Source organism: Helianthus annuus, chromosome 5, assembly GCF_002127325.2.
Source record: "Helianthus annuus cultivar XRQ/B chromosome 5, HanXRQr2.0-SUNRISE, whole genome shotgun sequence".
Taxonomy (NCBI): domain Eukaryota; kingdom Viridiplantae; phylum Streptophyta; class Magnoliopsida; order Asterales; family Asteraceae; genus Helianthus; species Helianthus annuus.
In genome coordinates this window covers 20197636-20213282 of record NC_035437.2, presented here as the reverse complement: position 1 = coordinate 20213282, position 15647 = coordinate 20197636, and the positions used below count along the sequence as shown (strand labels likewise).

General features: G+C 41.8%; 1 pseudogene; it reads right to left on the bottom strand.

Annotated features, from left to right (window-relative positions):
- The window catches only part of LOC118492072, a 10098-nt pseudogene extending 7577 nt beyond the window's left edge, over positions 1–2521 (bottom strand).
- Positions 2522–15647: the final 13126 nt, after the last annotated feature.

Below are 15647 nucleotides of genomic sequence, written 5' to 3'. Positions count from 1 at the left end.
AATCCTTACGCTTTGGATCAGCGTAGCTCTTCTGGCTAGTCCGGCAGCCTTGAGACGTGGTCCCGGATCTGGGACAAGCTGTTCGTTCGTCTGGAAAACAATCCTCTGGTCCGAAGTTGGACCTCTCCTACTTCGCAACAAACAGGCTGATCTGCCATTTACCTACCATTATAGATGCCCTCAAAAGTGCGCAGCATTTATGTGGTGTAGTAATCTAATTATAATGATAGGAGGAACTCGATCCCAGGGGTAGGTTTTATATCCCAGTTACACCTAAAGTTCGATCGCCAACATGGCACGAAGCAGTGTACTTTCTAGCGTTTTGAGATAGTCACGCTCCACTATGCTTGGACCGACTCCGTCTGTGAGATGGTAAAGCCGTACTAAAGTTCAAACGCGGTGGCCCAAAGAATTGCTGGAAACTCCTTCCAGAAGTGAGATGATGTATCTAGTATCCCTGTACGGAGATAACTACGACACAGGTATGCCGTGTAAGGCTACAATCTTATCAACATAAGTTGGGCTAACATATCGGAGCTATACGTCTCCTTGATGGGTAGAAATGAGCTGATTTAGTCAGCCTATCAACTATGACCCATATTGTATCGTTTCCTTTCCTGGTTTTGGGTAACTTGGTTATGAAGTCCATAGTTACGCATTCCCACTTCCACTCGGGAAGTTCAGGCTGTTGTAGCAAGCCAGACGGCTTTTGGTGCTCGGCTTTGACTTGAGCACAAGTCAAGCACTTTGCTACATGGGCGGCTACAGACTTTTTCAAGCCTATCCACCAATAATCTGCCTTTAAGTCTTGGTACATTTTGTCAGCACCAGGATGGACTGAGTATTTGGAATTATGGGCTTCCTGGAGAACAACATCTCGTAGTCCCCCATAAATCGGAATCCATATACGTCCATTCAGCCTAAGAATTCCATCCTTGCTAAGAGTCAACTGCTCCTCAGTTACTCCCAGCTTTTCATTAGGATAATTAGCTTCCAACACAACCTCACGCTGCGCAGCTAATATCCTTTCCATCAAATTATTCTTAACCTCAATGCTCTTGGCATTGATTCGAATGGGTTTTACCCTTTCTTTCCTGCTCAAGGCATCGGCGACTACATTTGCCTTGCCGGGATGGTACCTGATTTCACAGTCATAATCATTCAGGGTTTCCATCCAACGACGTTGTCTCATGTTCAACTCCTTCTGGTTGAACAGGTGCTGAAGGCTTTTGTGATCTGAATAAATCACAAATTTAATACCATAAAGGTAGTGCCTCCATAACTTCAGTGCAAATACAACGGCACCCAACTCCAAATCATGGGTGGTGTAATTCTTTTCATGCACCTTTAATTGCCTTGAAGCATAGGCAATCACCTTGCCCTTCTGCATAAGCACACACCCCATGCCTGTATGTGATGCATCGCAGTAAACTACGAATTCATCTGTACCTTCCGGTAATGTCAACACAGGTGCGTTGCTTAGCTTCTGCTTCAGTATTTCAAAGGACTCTTGCTGCTTCGGGCCCCAAATGTACTTTTCTTTCTTCTTGGTCAAGGAAGTCAAAGGCGCAGCAATCCTTGAAAAATTTTCAATAAATCTTCGGTAGTATCCTGCTAACCCCAGGAAACTACGAATCTCGGTAGGCGTCTTCGGCTCTTGCCAGTTCATGACTGCCTCTACCTTAGCGGGATCCACTTGAATACCACGCTCGCTCACAACGTGTCCTAAAAATTGAACTTCTCGTAGCCAGAATTCACATTTCGAGAATTTGGCGTAGAGTTTCTCACGCTGTAGTAATTCGAGAATGCAACGGAGGTGCTTCTCATGGTCATCTTGGCTTTTAGAATAGATCAGGATATCGTCTATGAAGACTATGACGAATTTATCTAAATACGGCTTGCACACGCGATTCATGAGATCCATGAACGCAGCCGGTGCATTTGTGAGCCCAAAAGGCATCACTAGGAACTCGTAATGACCATAGCGAGTCCTAAATGCAGTCTTGTGTACATCTTCATCTCTGACCCTTAGTTGATGATAGCCTGACCTTAAGTCGATCTTGGAGAAGTAGCTTGCTCCTTGCAGCTGATCGAATAGATCATCGATCCTTGGTAAAGGATATCTATTCTTTATGGTAACTTTGTTTAGTTCTCTATAGTCGATGCATAACCGCATCGATCCGTCCTTCTTCTTTACAAATAGGACAGGAGCTCCCCAGGGAGATGAACTAGGTTTGATAAAACCTTTCGCCAGCAGTTCATCCAACTGGGTCCTCAGTTCTTTCATTTCCGTTGGCGCTAATCTGTAAGGTGCTCTTGCTATCGGAGCTGCTCCAGGAATGATGTCAATTCTGAACTCCACTTGTCTATCTGGTGGCAAACCAGGTAGTTCTTCGGGAAAAACTTCGGGGTATTCAGAAATGACAGGAAGATCCTCGATCTTCGGCTTTGGTTCTTCTATTATCACCTGAGCCATGTAAATTACACAGCCTCTGTTCAAACACCTTGAAGCTTTCAGCATAGATACGTCTTCGGGCAATCCGTAATGCGTATCCCCTCGAATGGTAAGAGATTCACCACTCGGAGTCTTTAAAACTATCTGCCTTTTGCCGCAAATGATTTGGGCCTGGTTATGGGATAACCAGTCCATGCCTAGCACGATGTCAAAACCCGCAAGTTTGAAAGGAAGTAGAGATAAGGGAAAAGAATGGTTCCTAATGGACATTTCACATCCTTCTAGAACAGTAGAGACGGTTTCTATCGTGCCGTCTGCTAACTCTACTTCGTATTTCACGTCAAGGGTTTTGATTGGCATATTTAGTAGTTGGCAAAATTTCTGGTCTACAAAGGATTTATCAGCGCCAGAATCGAACAGTACTCTTGCAAATATATTATTTACGAGAAAAGTACCTGTAAGCACATTGTCGTCCTTAACCGCTTCCTTTGCATCCAAGCGAAAAACTCTCGCATTCGACTTCTTCGTCTCTTCCGCCTTCTTGGCATACTTCGGGCAATTACTCTTTATATGCCCCTTCTCATTACAATTATAGCAGGTTGCATCCTTTATCTTTTTGCACTCCACTGTCTTATGATCCTTGGACTTGCATAGCCCACAGGATGGAGTCTTTTGTTGCGATTGTGAACCAGACGCAAACCTACACTTCCCGGAGTGAGGTTTCTTGCAGACCTTGCAGTGAGGTCTTCCATCAGCTTGCCCCTCCTTCTTTGCCTCCGACCCTCTCTTGCCCTCACCGTTTCCACGGTGCTTTTTCCCAGACTTTCGTGAGGTATCATCCTCACGCTTTCGCTTTTCAGCCTCCTTGCTCCTTTGTGCCCTCAGACGGACAACATCAAGTGTAAGAGACAAGGAGAGGTCAGTAACTGACCTGAAGGTCGTTGGCCTAGAGGCCTTTACGCTGGCCTTGATCGCCGGCTCTAAGCCCCCAATGAATCGGGCAATCCTTCGAGGTTCTGGTGTCACAAGATATGGCACCAGGCGTGACATAGTGTTAAAGCTTGTCAGATAAGCTTGACAATCCAGGTTTGTCATCACTAGTGAGACAAAATCTGCCTCAATCTTCTCAACCTCGTGCTGAGGGCAGTAGTTTTCTTTTATGAGGGTAATAAACTCCCCCCATGACATTTTGTACAAGGCAGACTTACCTGAAGCCTGCACCAGAGCTCTCCACCATGCCAGGGCCTCGCCCTTGAATGACTGGGACACAAACTTAACCACGTCCCTCTCAGCGCACCCGCTGATGTCCACAATCGTGTCCATCTCGTCCAGCCAGGTGATACAATCAACCGCACCCTTCTCCCCTATAAATTCACGGGGCTTACATGATACAAAGTATTTGTAGGTGCAACCCTTAGCACTTGACGCATCAGTATATTCTCTATCGCGATGAACGCTGTGCTCAGTAGACGAGTGCTTGTCGTCATCTTTCTTGGGTTCAGAGGGTGGTTTGGAGTGTGTCTTTGGTTTAGAGGGTGGTTTTGACACAGTTCTGCCTTGAGACTCAGTATGTTGACGATCAATAGCTGCCTGAACAGCATTGTTAATCAGAGCCTTTAGCTGTGCGCCTGTCAAATGTACTGACGCATTGTCATAGTCATCTTCATTCGTGTGGCTGTTCTCTCCATTGGGATCCGCCATTGTAACTTGAATCTGTTACAGAAGATAACAAAATTTTAATTTAGGAGATTATTATATGATTGTCTTTTATGACAATTTGTCAACCATGGTACAGAGACCATATTTGGTTAACTTTTTATTTCATTAAATATTAGGATTTGAATATATCCTATTTTAGCTATATAAATAGTATTGGCGGCATAAAGCCTAATCATGATGATGTTTTATAATGTTGGCCGAGATTTCAGAGAATTAAAGGCATAGAGAGTTGAACCGTAGTTCTTTTATCTCTTTCTGACAGAGAGTCATAGACTACCACTGCCTTTTGTCTTTATAAGACAATTATTATGGCCCATAGGCACTACACCTCTAATGGATGTCTTAATATGGTTGGCCCGTAGGCACTACATCACTAATGGATGTTTTAATAATATTGGCCCGTAGGCACTACATCACTAATGGATGTTTTAATAATACTGGCCCGTAGGCACTACATCACTAATGGATGTTTTAATAATTCTGGCCCGTAGGCACTGCATCACTAATGGATGTTTTAATAATACTGGCCCGTAGGCATTGCATCACTAATGGATGTCTTTATAATATTGGCCCGTAGGCATTGCATCACTAATGGATGTCTTTATAATATTGATCACCTTCATTGGTGATTTAACCCACGATTTATATATCATTTAATTGGGTTCTGAAATCCTTAAAGGATTATTGTATAAGAATGACGTGCGTGATTTTAACGAATCACGTATGCCATGAATGTTAACATGCGTACAGAGGTTAACAGGGAATCAGAATCTTTTCAGTTAGGTCGTACCATCTTGACTAGATCTTAATAGACCCCAAGCTAGGTTTCACCTTTTAAGATTCTTTGTTTAGGCAGATCAATGTAAAAGGAATGGTTTTGATTTATCTTTATACATATTAAAACAAAACTCATAACATACATTCCAAAATCTCAAATACAATTACATATTGCCCTAAACGGGTCTTTCAAATAGTACATACCTCCAGAGAGGTTTTAAAATAAGTGACAAGTCCACGCAGGGACTAATACAAGATAGGTGTCCATGCAAGGACTAAAGATAAGTCCACGTAGGGACTAAAATACGATAAGTTGTCCACGCAGGGACTTATTTTAAAGTAGAAATTACAGTAGTACAACTATTAAGGGCTAGTGGTCACGTTTCTTCTTTTTGCCCTTTAGTAGGTTCGCCAAGCCTTTGAGAAATCCTCGGTGGCTTTTCTTTTCTTCCTCGAACTCTCTCTCCACGCGATCTAGTCGATGGAGTATTTCTTCCTGTTCAGGAGGAGAGAATCGTGGTTGTGGCGCTTGATGCGGAACTGGAGGTCTGGGAGGTATTGGATACCCATGAGCTGAGTAGTCCGGTGGTCCCATGTTTCCATGTGCTCCGTCTGGGTAGCGCGCATTATATCTTGCCGACACCACATATGGGTCGCGCTCATAGCCGTAGTTGTATTGGGCTTGTGATGGTTCGAACGGGTTGTAAGCCGTTGGACCTGTATAAGCAGGTATGGGTTGGTCATACCCAAATGGTGGCGAATTTCGTGCAGCTGGTGCGGAGTTCGCCTCCTGTATAGGACTTGAAGGTCCTTCTTCTTGTAGTGGCGGATAGTGGCTACTACTAGAATGTCGAGGAGTGCTGAAGTGGATACCCCCTCCTCCTCGTGTAGACATACGAGCATTTGTCCTCCTACGCCTCGGCGGATCAGGTATTACTGGTTGTGCCGGTGGCGGAGGTGGTGGCGTAACTGCCTCAAAGCGTGAATCCCCAGAGGGATCCTGTGGATGTCCCGGTTGTTGAGATGTCTGTCGAGATGGCGTGTAGTACCATTCATGTCGGTCAAACATCGCTTGGAAACTGTCAGGTCCTTGATAGGGCGTTCCATGGAAGGATGACCCATCAGAAACTTCTATCGGATGCGTGGGCGTACCACGAGCTGGTTCAGTTGGATCCTCATCCTCTTCCATGGGATCTTCAGAAAAATGGTCTTGTGGCCCTAGTGGAACAAAACCTGAAGGTTCCTGTATGTAGTCAGCCGGATTAAACTGACCTATGTAGTATGGAGTAGGGTCGTCGTAATTTCGGTGCGATACCGAACGTTGTAGAGGTATGAAGGAAGGTTGTGGGTTATTGGGATCATTTTCTGAATCTGGCCCAAAGGAGTGCCGGTAGGATGGCGTTGAGCTGTGCGAAGTGGAATGCCTCGCTGGTTAGTAAAGATCTCTTCGGCGTTGTGGCTCTTCGCTTCGTGTCATCGAAGGATGTCTTGTACCAGATGGTCCAGCTTCTTGATCGTGATGTGTCACGATTTCTCCTCGGCCTCTTCGTCCCCTTCCTCTTCCTCGAAATATAACAGGTGGCATTTTCCTGCTCCAAAACTTATTAAAAATCAAATCGAAAATAAAGACAAAAAGGAGTAACAATCCGAATTTGTCCTAAGTTATTGTCTAGACTCAAGTATGTGCAATTGTGTCACTGAGATTAAACACAATAGGGTAGTGTTTAATTCACTCAATGTTGGCTCTGATACCAACCTGTCACACCCCGATTTCCACGTGTCTCACCGGTGGGCCCGGTGGGGGATTACCGTGACGATGTTGGCAACAATATAGTCAAACCACACAATTATATAATGCACAGCGGAAGCATAAGATAAATATATAAATTTCAACCTCTGATCATAATATCAATGTATTACAGAAGTTGAATATCCACAGTGGATCGTAAATAAAGATAAAGTATTGTTCCATCAGATACTGCAATCAAGCTTGCGAGACTTATCCCGACGCTAGGGAGCTAATACCAGCCAATTTACGTTTAGGTACCTGCACTTAATCTTTTTGGGGAAAATACGTCAGTTTACACTGGTAAATACATTCAACTGACACATTTAAAAATGTTTATTAAAATTGATTTGAATGCACAAGGCACAAACTCTTTTTAACTTGGGAAAATTCATAATGATCTTGTGAACGTTTTACATGTTCTTTTATGCGTTCAGTAGCCCGGGTCGTGCCGGGTTAAAGATTTATAGACACGCCACGTTTGCGTAAAACCGTAGTACAAAAACCAACGGCTACGTCTTCTAATTTTAATGTCGACACTTTATACCGGGTGTACGCCTACACCGGGATGTCGATGGTCGTGGCCATTTCGTAAAATGATGCCAAGGATATCCGGGACAACGGTCATTAAACCCCCAAAGGCTTATAAGCAACAAGACTGTTTAAATGAGCCGATCATATTTAATTAATTAACCACCTAAGCGATGGAATTATATAATGCTCAATCAAGCGGTATTAATATACCGTAACCCAAGCCCATATAGGGGAAATAAGTTAAAGTATTTACCTTTGCAAGTATTAATCCTTAATTTAGATCAAGTCACCGATAGCTTTTACTGGGGCTCCTAATCTGGAACGAAGGTTTTAATTAACCTCTTAGAATCCTAACGGTCCTTGTATTAGCCGTAGCTTAAACCGGTTGATTCCGATATATAGATATGGTTAATTCGCACGGAAAGGCGAAAACCGAGAATGGAGTACGATTTGGACCCAACAAGTTCAGTGACTTGTTTTATATGGGTTTATAGTTCATACTCTGGATTTTGGGGTTCAAATAATATAATTTGACCCATATCGGCTATTGCACGGAAACTAGTTCCATGAGCCGTACCGTGTGCGCAAATAGACGAAACGGTTAACCATAAGTGTCCTACGCTTATTTCCTAAGTCAATATGCCTTAAAAGTATTTTGGTATCAGTAGGATACCTTCCGTAATGCCCGTAACGAGTTTAAGTTAATATTATGCCCCGTAGGGGCTTTTCGGTCATTTTAAAGACTTTAAAAAGGCTTTTCGAGTTCTACAGGAAATCTGAGTTTCCGAACAGCTTTTAAAGCTTAAAATACTTTATTTATTATTTAAAACCAGTAGCAACTGGAATCGGGTCAAAAGACCTTGTAGAACTCCCGTTTTGGCCAAAAAGGGCATATTCGGTATTTACCGAACCGTAGCCATAACCGCAGGTTATGAGCAAGGTAAAAATTATTAAAAATCTTTAAAATTCCCAAAATATTATTTTACCACAGTGGGTAAAAGTTTTGGTGACGAAAACTTGGGTTAGATGGGCGTTATGCTAATTGCGCCGTTAATTACAAAACTTTCTTAAAAGTGCGCCTTTTAGCATAACTCTCATTCTAGACCTCGGATTGACGTGAAACTTTAAGGACATGCTTATAATTTAATAAGCAAGGTTTTGGTCCGTTCACGTGTCCGAAATACTCGTTTTAATTTTAAAAGGCCGTTACGGTCAACTTTTAAGCGAATGACGGAAATATGTAAAAGACTCGGATAACTCATGAACCGACCACAGAGGCGTATACCAACATGTGACCTGGTCCTAAGAGAGTCCTAAGGTATATTTATACCTCACTAAAACGGGTCAGAACTGAAGTCAAAGCAAAAGTCAAACTTATGCGACTTTCGGCTCCGAACCGGTTCAATATAGTAAATGATCGATTCAAACGAGCGCAAACAAGTTTATATACTTATTATCATGTTTTATGATGGTCAAAACAGGTTCCATAACATATACATTACAGATTATGCATAAATCGCTAAAATAGCTTTCTGTTGACTTTTTAACCGCACGTTTGACTCGACATTTGACATAGTTAGAGTGGTGATCAGGGGGAACCATTTTAGAGGTTTATTACCCACATAAATACCAACTCATAACCACTTTTGATTCGTCGTAAGACTGAACCATTACTGATCTATTGTAAAGTCAAACCGTAGTTACGACGGTTTGGTTTTTAGCTAAAAACTAAGCATAAACTGAACTATGGATGATCAAGGTAACTTACAGAAGTTAGTACTTGAATATGGAGCAGAGAAGAATGCTTGGAGCTTCTTAGAATGATCAGATAGTGTGTTTTTGTGTTGTGTGTATGTTATGAGCCAAGCATGCTATTTATAGTGGAACTAAGCCTTCTAGCTCACTAAATAACAACCTATACTGACCATGATGGTAAGTAGATGTCCCCTGAGTGATATGGGTCGAGTAGGGGGCTCCCATACCTCATTTATTGGGGTTGATCGTTCACTATGCTCAAAAGTCAAGAAAACATCAACTTTCTGCATCTGGGCGTCTAATGCGGCCCGCATGGAGGTTCCATGCGTTTACAATGCGGGCCGCCTGGGATTAAAAGATCAGACGCGTTATTGAGGAGGCTCGCGGCCCGCCTCAACTTAACCCATTATGCAATGCGGGCCGCGTAGGGTTAAGATTTCAGAAATTTTAAATCTTTTTGCAATGATTGCAGAATCCGGCCATTAATAACGAAATCTTTCGAAATGATTTACCTGACCTTTCGGGTTTGAAGGGGTAACTTTGCGGTTTGGCCCTCGGTTATTTACCGATAGGGGCCTCGTGTTATTTACCCGCATTTATTAAGTCCCCGGTTTATTTATTAATTATATTGGAAAGCCTTAACTTTCACTGTTGACGCTTTTAACCCTTCTTCTACGAATTCGATCGTAACTTTCTTGTTTCATATCGAAACTTCGCGAAATTCATATATATTATTTTAGTGAGGGTATAATACCGTTACAAAGTCTTTGGAACGTTAAAGGGTCACTCAGAGGTATTATTAAACATGTTGACACAGTTAACCCCTGTAGTTTGTAATCTCTCACTTTCTTCCGCGTTTTGTTTTTGTACGATCTATAATTTATTCGTTTGAAGGTTTAAGCATTATTTAGGAATACTATACAGTATATTTACCCTTGTTGACATTTATAACCCTCGAATTTATATACTTTCAAGGTTTGTCAAAATTAGTCCTTTATTTATTATAGATGCCACGTGTAAACAAATGACACGTGTTAACACATCATTGGACACAAAAATTCGAGGTGTTACAAGTTTACGGGTTATTGATCGGTCCAATAATGAATTCTCCAAGCAACGTTTCTCAACGTGAGTTGATCTGGAAACAACTCGATGAGTTCGGATACATTGAGGGTGAAACCGTAGAAGACGTGATCAGTAGGTTTATCCACCTGCTTTCTGAAATTGAAAGGAGCGGATTAAATGTGACACTGGGGAGGATTAACAGGGTCTTTCTATACGGTTTGCCACGTTACAAGACATGGGACTATCGTGTTGCAGTCATCATGGGGAAATGCAATTTTTGTACAACTGAAACAAGAGATGTGATTTCCTTAGTCAATGAATATGTTCAAGAGGACAAGCAAATAAGTCAAAATCTCGCAAACCTATCGTCGTCTACGTCTAACTGTCAGAAGGCCGCTGCTACTTCTCCCAATGCTGCTCAGTTTCCCTCACCTTCACCTGTGGCTGCCGCATCATCTGATGTGAAGGCCCCACAATCAACAGGATCCCATCCCGATGAAGTGGCCAATCTAGCACCCCAAGCCCAAGTCCAAACTCAGCCAGACAAACCAAGATCGCTCATTGACGCTGTCAACTATCTGTTGTGTACTGAACCTTGCAGGAATAGGGTTGCACAACTTAGGGCACTTAATTCCAAAATAATGGATGATTACAACAGTGTCACGGCAAAGTACATCAGTCTTCGAGAGAACAATAAAATTCTCTATGAAAAGATTGAGGCGCTTAAGAAGGGCATAGCTCAACTTCACAGAGATGTGAACCAACAACAATGTTGGGTTCACGACTATAAACATAGACTCACAGTCAAAACTCTTGAATGTGATTCTGTGAAGGGTGAGCTAGAGCTCCTTACTGGGAAGTACAAACAAAATGAGTTGAACATAAAGAAGTTTGATACTTCCAGTGACACTGTTCGTAACTTGTGCAATGTGCAATTGGCGTACAAGGACAACAAGGGTAAGGGTTTAGGGTATAAACAGGTTCCGCCACCATACAATCATAATTATTCCAGATTACCAATCACTGAGCAGGAAATGGAAAATTATGACACTATGATGTATGGCAAACCTAGTGATTATGTTGAATATGATCCATCTAAGTTTAAAAAGAATCCACATGCTGATTTCAGAAAACCAATGAGTTTTGTCAAGAATGAAAATGTTCAAAATAACTCAGCAGATAAGTCCGATCAGATAAATGAAACCGTAATAAATATAGAAGCCGAAACTGAAACAAAAACGGAACCAGTTAACACATCCGCAGAAGAGATGAAGGAAAGTTCACAAAATTCTGATTCTGTTGAAAATGCTAATTGTTCTAGTTCATGTGCAGAGTCAGTAAGAACAGAAGAGAAGTCTATAGAGGATGATGAATCACATCGAAGTGCTGTTGATAATGTTATTTCTGATAAAAATGGCCTTTATGCTTGGAACTGTGTTTTTTCTTATTTTGCTGAGGCTCATGGCGTTCCCACTAAGACTGATGAATTTGGTGCTATTATTCTAGATTACGCTTGTGATAAAAATGACCATGTTGAAAATGTTGAAGATGTTTTGACAGGAGAGCCTGATGTGTTAACGGAGGAACCTGAGACATCTGTTTCAAGTAACTCAGAAATCAATTCTGATGATTCAGGAAATTGTGATTGTATGCCTGAAACATCGATTAATACATCAGAAGCTCCCTGCAATGATAAAAAATTTGATGATTTTGTTTGGGATAATGAAGAAATTGTTGATGAAGAGGGATCATCTGATGATCTTGGTAGTGAAACAGTGAATTCGGGAATCTCAAATAATGAGCTCAAATCTTCCACGGATTCCGGTTGTGATGAACAACCAGAATCTAGCAGCGTTGCAAAAGAAGATAGTCAAACTGTTTTAGACACAGACTACTCATCATCTAACTTACCGGAATCATCTAATGTCGAGAACTCAGAGGTTGATCGGGCTGAAGAAGAGACATCCATAGAATCCAATTCCGCAGAAACCCATGGAAACATGAAACCAATGGAGAAGGAATTCATAGAAATTAATTCCACAGTTGAATCAGACGATGAAACTGTAGAAGAAATTATTATGGAAACCTTCTCTGCAGAATCTCCTGAAAACATGGTCTCTGAGGGAAAGGGGTCTGTGAAAGTCACTTCCACAGACAGTTCAACTGTTGATCCCAAAGGTGACCTTAACAAAACAGAATCAACTGAATCTGTTCCCTCTAAAAAGAAGCGGTCGCGTAGAAACAGAAGGCCAAAGAGAAAGAATGTTAAAAGGAAAAACTCAAATCTCAAGCAAACAGAACCCAGGCTCAAGGGTAAAGTTGCGGATGCTTACTCTCTTGCTGACAACTATGAGCCGGGTTCATCCAAGATCAAGCATCCTCGAAAGCACTCAGCGTCAAATGAAAGGAAAAGACGTGATCAGTTCTCGAGAATAACACAAGCTGAACTAGATGTCTTTTTCTCAAAAAGGCAGACATGTTTTAATTGTGGAATTCCAGGACACATTGCAAGAAATTGTGTTCATCGTCCCTACTACTCTAGGAACATGTACCATCAGAAGGCTATGCACTCTCACTTTACCAAAAATGGTCCTCCCAAAGCAAAACCTTCTGACAGAGACTGGAATCTTGCCAAACAGGAGAATAAAAAATTTTCAAACATTAACAGGTTTTAAAGAAGAACAAAAGTTTTTCCATCAAATGAAAGTGTTTTAGACACTAGGAATTGGAAACCTAAAACTCCTGTTGGATCCCAGTTTCCGTGTTCGCAACCATCAACATCCACTCCATCGCCAAAAACCACCGGCGATGTTAAGAGTTATATGATTTTTCGTTTGGTTTCATACACTGATAGCAATGGTCAACTCAGGTCGACAATGGCCTGGGTTCCAGTTTCTAATTAATCTCGCTAAGTGTGCAGGAACGGCTATGGAGGGCGATCGTTAGACCTTGGTTTATCGATAGTAGTTGTTCCAGACACGTGACAAAAGACTTATCCCAGTTGAATAACAAAAAAGGGTATTTGACGGTGGATTTGTCAACTTCACGGGAGGGGAAACTGGAAGAAAAACCATGAAGGGCACTGTCAAAAACGGGATTCTCATCTTCTCAGACGTCAATTATGTCCCTGATCTGAAGCACAATCTTTTGAGCGTATCTCTGATGTGCGATAAAAGAATGGAGGTTCTCTTCACCAAGAGTGGCTCGCAACTTCATTCTTCGACTGTTCAGAAGCCGATTTCTGAACCTGCTATAGCTATCCCTGATGGTGCAGTCTGTAACACTGAAGTCTCCTCAGGACTCTCAAACATTCAAGGAACTTCTCTGTTTCTGGGAGCAATTCCCTTAGATTGCATTGTAGATCCACTGGTGATCAACAACGCTACTGCACCAAATGAGGGGGAGCAATCTGGAATAGCATCAAGAAGTTTCTAAATCACAAATATCATTGGCCCAATAGCTGTTGGTGTACAAACTCGCAGCAAATCGGGCAACATCAACACATGCCTATTCAGAAACAAACAAGATGTCATCAGCATGATAGTGAGGAACAAGGCATGACTGGAAATTCAAGGCTTCAATCAAGTTGAAGGTGTGGATTATGATGAGGTGCATGCACCGGTGGCACGTCTGGAGGCTATTCGTATATTCGTATGATGAGAAGAAGTTCGAAGTGAGCTCGTTGGGAGAAGTGAAAATGTTTTTGGGCACACAAGTTCATCAAAACAGGGATATGAAGTGTACATCAGCTGGATGCCAATTCTTGGGGGACAGTCTCATCTCATGGCAGTGCAAGAAGCAACAGCTCATTTTTGCAGCGGAAGCAAAGTGCGTTACAACATCTGCTGCCTACTGCTCTCAGGTTCCTTGGATACAACACCAGCTCAAGGATTACGGTTTGACTTATCTAAACTCTACTACTTATTTTGATAATGATGCCTTATCCAGATTATCAAAGAACCCTGTCTTTTACTCTAAAACCAAGCACATTGATATCAAGGTGCGTTTTATTCGAGATTGCTATGACAGAGGATTGTTTAAACTTAAACTGATCCACACTGATACTAATTCAGTGGATCTTTTTACAAAACCTGTCAGCATCTCGAGATTCAATGTGCTTGTGGATCTTTTGAAAATGATACGTGTTCACCGACTGAGCGACAACAAAAAAAAAAAAAAAAAAAAAACGTTTCAATACTATGTAAATAAATAAGTAAATTTGCGCATAAAGTGTGATGCACAAATTTAGGGGGGGAGAGGGACATATATGTACATATGCATAGTTTGAGGGGGAGAAAAGCAAAAAAAAAAAAAAAATACCATATATGTACATACGCATCGTTTGAGGGGGAGAAATAGTTGCTTGGGAAATGAATAAGCTTTCGTGTTAAAGAACTTGATTAACACACGTAAGGTTTCAATGTTAAACAGGTTAGGCTCCACTGCGATGTGTTGATAGGTCTGCCGCTCGAAAAGCAAAAGAAGCTGAAGTGATACAAACATAATGGACTGGACATCTCGTGGGTAACAGACCAACGGTGTATGATTTCATGGTCTTAAATCCTGCGTTGATAGATAGCCAACATCTGAAGTTTCGGGTCTTTATACTGATGTATCATCCAGGCTGTCCCTCTGTTGCATCCAGATTATATGCAGACCTGGGCACAGTCAGGATATCTTGTTAAATAAGCCCTTGTCAGATCTTCCTTGGTCTCTCTGCTGTGCGGAAGTACTGACCTGTTCACCAGGAAGTCTGACACAAAAAAAAGAAAAAAATGAAAAAAAAGGGCGTTGTCAGATTTTCCTTGGTCACTCTGCTGTATGGAAGTACTGACCTGTCACCAGGAAATCTGGCGTGAAATAAATAAAACTGAATAAAAGGATGATCTCAGTATACTCACCTGCTACGATGAACTGTTGTGCTTACCTTGATCGCGGGGGTATGCCTTGGAATGGGACACACAGATGTCACAGTATAAATCTTCCTAAAAGCGTATCACAAAGCAAAAAGTTGAAATTTGAGCGCTGGATTTAAGAGGACAAACATATCAACAATTGCGTGGACCAGCCTAAGTAAACGAAGAGCTGAAAAGTGTCCCTTAATCAGTTCGAGAACGATTTTGATCCCATGGCAGGTTCTCCCTATATTACTCCTCCATTAGTCTTCTATTATTAATTTGTTTTGTTTATCTCTTTGCTAAAAAGGTTGCTCGGTTGGTTGGATCGTTGATTTTGAGAAAGATGTTTTCTGACCTGAAAATGCAAAACATTAAAGTAATAATCTGGCCCACTGTTTCGGATTTGGGCCTACTAAACCTGATCCGGCCCATTGTTCCGAGTTGGGGCTTGGCCGTTTGATCTCAGGCCTAATCCGAAACTCTATAAATTGTCAACATTTCTCATACGAGTCGCATATTCGGACTAATCTCATCTCCTAATCATTTCGAATCCTCTCATTTTATTCCCGGACCACTTATTCGAGTTACGAGGTTTGCAGGTTCTTATACTTTTCAAACCAAAGCCCTTGAATGCCACAGTTGCCAAAGAACGTGACGA